The sequence below is a fragment of the Nicotiana attenuata genome, chromosome 10 (assembly GCF_001879085.1).
Source record: "Nicotiana attenuata strain UT chromosome 10, NIATTr2, whole genome shotgun sequence".
NCBI lineage: Eukaryota > Viridiplantae > Streptophyta > Magnoliopsida > Solanales > Solanaceae > Nicotiana > Nicotiana attenuata.
In genome coordinates this window covers 36,365,826-36,373,548 of record NC_031998.1, presented here as the reverse complement: position 1 = coordinate 36,373,548, position 7,723 = coordinate 36,365,826, and the positions used below count along the sequence as shown (strand labels likewise).

The following is a 7,723-nucleotide window of genomic DNA, read 5'->3' as shown; positions in this document are numbered from 1 at the left end:
TCAAGGCTTGTTTGATGAGGTTCGGTAAGGTCTTCAGAAGCTGGTCTACCTTAGCATTGGCATGCTGAGCAATGAGACCAAGCCTAGAGACGGCTGGCAGTGCAGTAGAAGGCTGAGCAATGGTGGACTGAGAGGCGAGCTGTGCAGTGGAAGTGGATGCAACTGGAGCCTGAGGGGACACAAGAGTCTGCGACTCTGAGGGCTCTACATCAACTGGAATCGGAGTCTTAACCTCTAGGGGAGTGACAGCATCACTAATGCGCGTGATGTCAATATCCTTCAGCACCTTCCCTGTCTTGTCAGAGTGGGACATGAGTGGGACGTTCACGGCCTTGCAGATGGCTGTGATCAAGCAGGGGAATGGCAGTGAAGTGGCTGTCTGCCTTTCTCGGATCCCTAACTCTTGGAAGATAAGGGCTCCCACATCGATCTTGATTCCCGTCATAATGCATGCAATGAGAAGAGCCTTCTCAATGCTTATGTCAGTCTCATTTGTGGACGGTATCAGTCGAGAAGTGACAAAACTGAGCCAAAATCGACTCTCTCGTATGAGATCCTCCTTGAATATTTTGTGCACAGGATTGATCCAAGCAGGGGTCCCCTTTGCTATCACAGATGCTATCCAACTCCGCTCATTCTCCCGGTTTACCCATTTGGCTTGGTACTCAGCTATGCCCGGGCTCCAGTCAGGGATGTAAAATTTATTAATGGTCTTAGCGTTGCAGCTCACATCTTTCCCCCAAACTAACACAGTATCACAGAATATCCTGTTGCGCTTGTGGTGAGCAGTCCTGGAAGCTCCGTATGAGGCATAAAACTCACGGACAAGGGTTTCATTGTAGTCATCTGGCAGCTCAGTGAAACACTCCCATTTTCTAGATTTTATGTTCTCCCAAATGTGGGGGTGCTGCTCTTTAAGTCCGTTCATGCTCACTTGTTTCTTGGCAAGGATTTTTCTCTTTGTTAGCCCTTCTCTATAGAGTTCCCTAGAACCATCGATTGCAAACCGGAGTTGGTAGTCTTCGACCCTTTTCCTTCTTGTCTCTGCCTGTAGGTCTATTGAAGGCAAGGTCTCCTCCTCATCAGACTGGGAGGGACGGGCGACATTGGGGTCCGCTCTGGATCGTTTCGCTTGTGACGCTTGACGACTGGAGGATGCCCTTTTCAGTGCAGAGGATGCATGTTTCTTGGGAGCCATATCTGCACAAAGGTGAAATGTGAGCGACATTGTAAGAAACAGTGCAAAAAAAAAAGAAAAAAAACAAAGAAGAAGTTAAGAATGCGATAGGTATGCGGTCGCATAACCACAATGCGGGCCGCAAACTTGTCGCAAACTTGCAGCTCTTGAAATGATTCAAATATGCGATGGGTTATGCGATCGCATAACCACTATGCGGACCGCATAACCATCGCAAACCTGGTTCCACAGAAAACCAAAACCTGAAATGCGATCGCAAATTCCACCGCAAAGTAGGAAATGCGATCGCAAAATGGTCGCAAAAATCGTGCTGAGAAACTGGGTGCTCTGTCTCAGTATGCGGTGAGTTTGCGGTCCACATATCAACTATGCGATCGCAAACTCGCCGCATTTTGTCATCTTCCTTAGCCAATCTAGGGTTCAAAATGCGGCACGAATGCGAACCGCATTTTGAATTTGCGGACCGCAAATGCCGTCGTTCCCAAACAAGCTAATCCTACCCTCAACAATGGCGGCCCAATTTCTTGCTACCCAGCACCCCAGACACATTTTCTACCCAAAAACTACAACAATATGGGCATACAACTACTAAAAACAACACAATCAAAAAATAAAGAGAGATAATAAAGAAGAAACACAGGAGAGACAAGCGTGAAATTGAAAATGGAAAATTAGGGCAAGGACACATACCAGTGAAGATGAGTACGAACACTATGGAGATTATGAATTGGTTTTCGCCCCTTGTAAGATTCCACTAGCCGTTTTTTTCGGTCTTTGTTTGCCTCTCTTTTCTATTCGTTCTCTCTCTCTTTTTTTTTCTTCTGTTAGAAAAATTTTCTTGTTTTTGTTTTGTTTTGAGTGTGTGAGAGATACTACATACCTGACCATTTTGCGGTGGGTAAGTCACCGCATAACACACTATGCGACCGCATAAGTGTTATGCGGTGGGTTCAAGTGACTTGCTGAAGGGCAAAGAATGCGGTGCACAATGCGATCGCATAGTGAAGATGCGGTCCGCAAAGTGCACCAATTCGTCTCATTTTGTTCCTCAATTTTAGCCAACACACTGTGTTGGTTTTCGACCAAAATGCGGTCTGCATAACGAAAATGCGACCGCATATTTGCAGCAAACTTCACACGGTAGTTTTTCTTCCCTTTCTTATGCATTCCTACCCGGTGTTATGATCTTTTGAATCCCCTGCACTCTAAAACACACTTTAAATTGCTCAAGTAAATCTATCTATCAAAAATTATAAAATTTAAAGAACAAAAAGGGTGTTACCACACATGGGTTGCCTCCCATGAAGCGCTTGATTTAACGTCGCGGCACGACGAAGTTGGCGTTTCTTTTCACTCATTTGTCGGGCATGGACCATCTTGGAGACCCAACTGTTCCACTAAATGTTTTTCTCCATCCGTGCCCAAGTAGTGCTTGATTCGTTGGCCATTGACTTTGAATGTCCGGAGCCCATCTTCCGATGCTAGTTCCACAGCTCCAAAAGGAGAGACATTTACCACTTTGAACGGACCAGACCATTTTGATTTGAGCTTGCCCGGAAACAATTTGAGCCTTGAGTTAAAGAGAAAAACCAAGTCACCCGACTTGAACTCCCTCTTCAAGATCTTTTTGTCATGGACGAACTTCATCCTTTCTTTATACACAGCTGCACTTTCATATGCATGGAAACGAAATTCCTCCATTTCGTTGAGTTGTGTTAACCCTAAATTTGCAGCCTCAGCCCAATCCAAGGTCAACCTCTTCAAAGCCCACATGGCCTTGTGTTCCAGTTCCACGGGTAGATAACAAGCTTTGCCGAAGACTAACCGATAAGGAGAAGTACCAATAGGAGTCTTGTACGCCGTGCGGTACGCCCACAATGTGTCATCTAGCTTTCTTGACCAATCGGTCCTGCTTGCATTGACAGTCTTTGCTAGAATGCTCTTGATCTCCTGGTTGGACACCTCAACTTGACCACTAGATTGGGGATGATAAGGTGTGGCCACCTTGTGCTTGACACCATACTTCTCTAGCAGCCCCATGAAAGCCTTGTTATAAAAATGAGACCCACCATCATTATGAATGGCCCTAGGAGTGCCAAACCGAGTGAATATGTTTTTCTTCAAGAATGCGGTCACACTTCTTGCCTCGTTGTTAGGCAAAGCAATTGCTTCAACCTATTTGGAAACATAGTCCACAGCTACCAAGATATATTTCATCCCACAAGAGCTCACAAAGGGACCCATAAAATCAATTCCCCACACGTCGAAGATTTCTATCTCCATCACAAAGTGCATTGGCATTTCATGCCTCTTGGAGATTGATCCTTGCCTTTGACATTGGTCACAAGCCTTTACCATTTGATTGGCATCATGATAGATTGACGGCCAATAATAACCACATTCAAGCACCTTAGCCGCCGTTCAATTTCCCCCATGATGACCCCCAACCGGTGAGTCATGGCATGCCTTTAGAATTAGCATAATCTCTTCTTCTGGAACACACCTTCTGATAATATCGTCAGCACAAACACGGAACAAGAATGGTTCCTCCAAAAATATTGCCGGCAGTCTCTCAAGAACTTCTTCTTTTGATAGGATTCCAATCCGTCCGGAACAAGGTCACTAACCAAATAGTTAGCAATATCGGTATACCAAGGAGCAAAAGTGCTAGATAGTGCAAATATGCGTTCATCCGGGAATGCATCGTTGATTTCAAGATCTCCATTTGGTCTCCCTGCCTCTTCAAGCCTTGATAAATGATCCGCCACTTGATTTTGAGTTCCCTTGCGATCCTTGACCTCAAAGTCAAATTCTTGCAACAACAAGACCCATCGAATCAACCGAGGCTTTGCATCCTTCTTTGCCATGAGATAGCAAAGAGCGGCATGATCTGTGTACACTATCACCTTGGATCCCAACAAATAAGCCCGGAACTTCTCAAAGGCATACACAATGGCAAGAAGTTCTTGCTCAGTTACCGTGTAATTCATTTGCACCCCATTGAGTGTCTTGCTTGCATAATAGACAGGGTGGAGAACCTTGTTATGACATTGGCCAAGCAATGCTCCAATAGCTACACCACTGGCGTCACACATGAGCTCGAAAGGAAGAGACCAATCGGGTGTGACAATAATAGGTGCCGTGGTGAGCCTTTGCTTCAATTCCTCAAAAGCTTTGAGGCATTTCTCATCAAACGCAAATTTGGCATCTTTCTCAAGGAGTTTGCACATAGGATTTGCAATCTTGGAAAAATCCTTGCTGAAACGCCTATAGAATTCGACATGCCCCAAGAAACTTCGAACACCTTTAACGGAAGTAGGTGGAGGAAGCTTAGAAATAATCTCGATTTTTGCCCGGTCAACCTCTATGCCACATGTGGAAATTTTATGCCCCAACACAATGCCTTCATCCACCATGAAGTGACATTTCTCCCAATTGAGCACAAGGTTGGTCTCTTCACATCTCTTAAGCACTTGTCGAAGATTGTTAAGACAATGCTCAAAAGAATCACCTACCACCGAGAAGTCGTCCATGAAGACTTCTAGAAAATCCTCTACCATGTCGGAGAAAATGGACATCATGCATCTTTGAAAAGTAGTCGGAGCGTTGCATAAACCAAATGGCATTCGGCTAAAGGCAAAAGTGCCATAGGGGCAAGTGAATGTCGTCTTCTCTTGATCCTCCAATGCTATGTTGATTTGGTTGTAGCCTGAATATCCATCAAGGAAACAATAGAATGACCTTCCCGCTAGCCGATCAAGCATTTGATCAATTAAAGGCATAGGGAAATGGTCTTTGCATGCGGCACTGTTGAGCTTCCGGTAACCCATACACACCCTCCAACCAGTCACCGTTCTTGTTGGGATGAGCTCATTTTTATCATTTTCAATTACGGTCATGCCTCCCTTTTTCGGCACACATTGCACCAGGCTCACCCAAGAACTATCGGCAATAGGGTAGACCACCCCGGCATCCAACCACTTGATGTTTCTTTCATTACCACCTCTTGCATTGACGGGTTCAACTATCATTGATGTTCCACACTTGGTTTCGTCTTACTCTCCAATTGGATCTTGTGCTCGCAAATTCCAATAGGAATCCCTCGGATGTCCGCAATTGTCCATCCAATGGCTTGCCTATGCTCCTTCAAGACTTCCAACAATTGTTCCACCTGCACATCATCCAACAAAGAAGAAACAATTACGGGTAAGGTATCGTTGGAGCCAAGAAATTTATACCTCAAGTGTGGTGGAAGCGGTTTGAGCTCTAGTTGTGGTGGCTCTATAATAGAAGGCTTTGCGGGCGGAGTGGCTTTATTCTCCAAGTCGAGAGAGAGCTTTGCCGGAGCATAAGTGTAGGACCCAAGCCCCTCCAATGCATTTACCGATTCCATGTACCCCTCCATATCTTCACCATCAAAGTTCACCAAAATAGCCGCCAATGCCTCGCCGAGGCATTGTTCTTCCATTTTCATTTCAACCGCATCTTTTACTGCATCAACAACATCGATCACCAAGATGCTTTCCTACTCGTGTGGTAGTTTCATACCCTTGCTTACTTGGAATGTAACCTCTTCATCATTCACACGGAATTTGATCTCATTCCGTTCCGAATCCATTAGTGCTCTTCCCGTGGCAAGGAATTGTCTCCCCAAGATGATAGGGATCTCTTTGTCAACCGCACAATGAAGGATTACAAAATCGGCAGGTAAATGAAACTTTCCCACTTTAACAAGCACATCATCAATAATTCCCACCGGTCTTTTTATGGAACGATCGGCCATTTGCAATCTCATACTCGTGGGCCTTGGCATACCTAATCCTGCTTTCTTGTAAATGGCAAGAGGCATCAAGTTGATGCCAGCCCCATTATCACAAAGGGCTCTTGCAAAATCATGTGTCACAATGGTACAAGGAATGGTGAAAGCTCCCGGGTCTTCTTTCTTTTGAACGGTGGATGTTGCAATGATGGAACTGACTCGGTGAGTCACATTCACCACTTCATTTTTGGTGGTCTTCTTCTTGGTGATCAAATCTTTCAAATACTTAGCAAAACCCGGCATCTCTTGAAATGCTTCCACAAATGGAATATTCACCGATAATTGCTTGAGAATGTCGTAGAACTTTTCGAGTTTTCTATCATCAACCTTCCTAGCGAGCCTTTGAGGGAATGGAGGAGGAGGTCTAGGAATAGGTGGAAGAGTATTTGGTGTCTCTTTTACCTTTTCCTTTACCTCTTCCCGGTTCTCTTTTTGCACTTGCACATCTTCCGGAATCTTCTCAATTTTGACAACACTTGGCTCTTCAACCTCAACCCCTTTCTCGAACTCTTCTACCTCAACCACTTGTTCACCCTCTCCTTGTAGTACCTTCCCACTCCGAGTAGTAATTGCCATGACATGAGAAGTTGGGCCACTCCCACTACCCTTTGGGTTCGCAATTGTGTCACTTGGAAGTGTCCCTTTTTGCTTCGGGTTTTGTTCCCTTGAGAGGTATCTCATTTGCATTTCCAATTTTTGATGGATGCGGTATGAGAGCCAACAAGCTCGGTCATATTCCTCATATAAGTGTCGGACTTCTCTTGATTTTGTAATACCCGTTCAAGCATGCTTTCCAACTTGGAATCACTTGATGAACCTTGATTTGAATATTGACCCTTTGGGGGAACATAAGGATTTGAGCTCCGATTTGCGAAGTTGTTGTTATTCCAATTTCCTTGATTTGAGCCACCTTCGTCATTTCACCATTGTTGGTTGCCTTGCCCTTGTGAGTTACGCCTCCATTGATTTTGTTGTCCTTGACCTTGGTATTGTTGTCTTTGATACCCTCCTTGAGAGTTGTTGATGTAGTTTGCTTCCTCAAAATCTTCATTGGATGTGGGTTGCACATCCTCCACCACATTCACCTTCTTTGTTTGGCTTTCCGTGAATATTTTGGTCAACACATTGACATTTGTGGCAAGCCCTGCGATTACTTGATCTCTCTCTTGATTCTCTTTAATCAGGTTGGTCAAGGAAGGTGACCCATATGTAATTCCACCTGTGGTATCCTCAGAGTGCCAAGCTTGATTATGTTTTGCCATTTTGTCAAGTATTTGTGTGACTCTTGCGAATGATTTGTCCATAAAAGATCCATCAGCTGCATTCTTCGCTATAGATTGTTTCATAGGATCCAAACCAATGTAAAAATTTTCCAACAAGATAGAGTCCGGAAAACCATGATTGGGAGACCTCACCAAATATAATTTGAATCGATCCCGTGCCTCATGTAGATATTCCCCCGGTTGTTGCTTGAAGAAGAAAATTTTATCCCGAAGTTCAGATTTCTTGCTCTGTGGGAACCATTTAGCTAGAAATGCTCAGACAAGTTCAGGCCACGAACAGATGGAATTAGGTGGCAGGTTTTGGAGCCACTTCCTTGCGTCTCTAGCTAGTGAGTACTTGAACACCCTCAATCTTAGGGCATCATCTGAGACATTGTTCTGCTTATGCATAGCACATGCTCCCAAGAAGTTCCTAAGGTGTTG

The 7,723-nt window shown here is 44.7% G+C and overlaps 1 pseudogene; it reads right to left on the bottom strand.

Moving 5' to 3' along the window:
* LOC109233713 lies at positions 2,549-6,704 on the bottom strand (annotated as a pseudogene).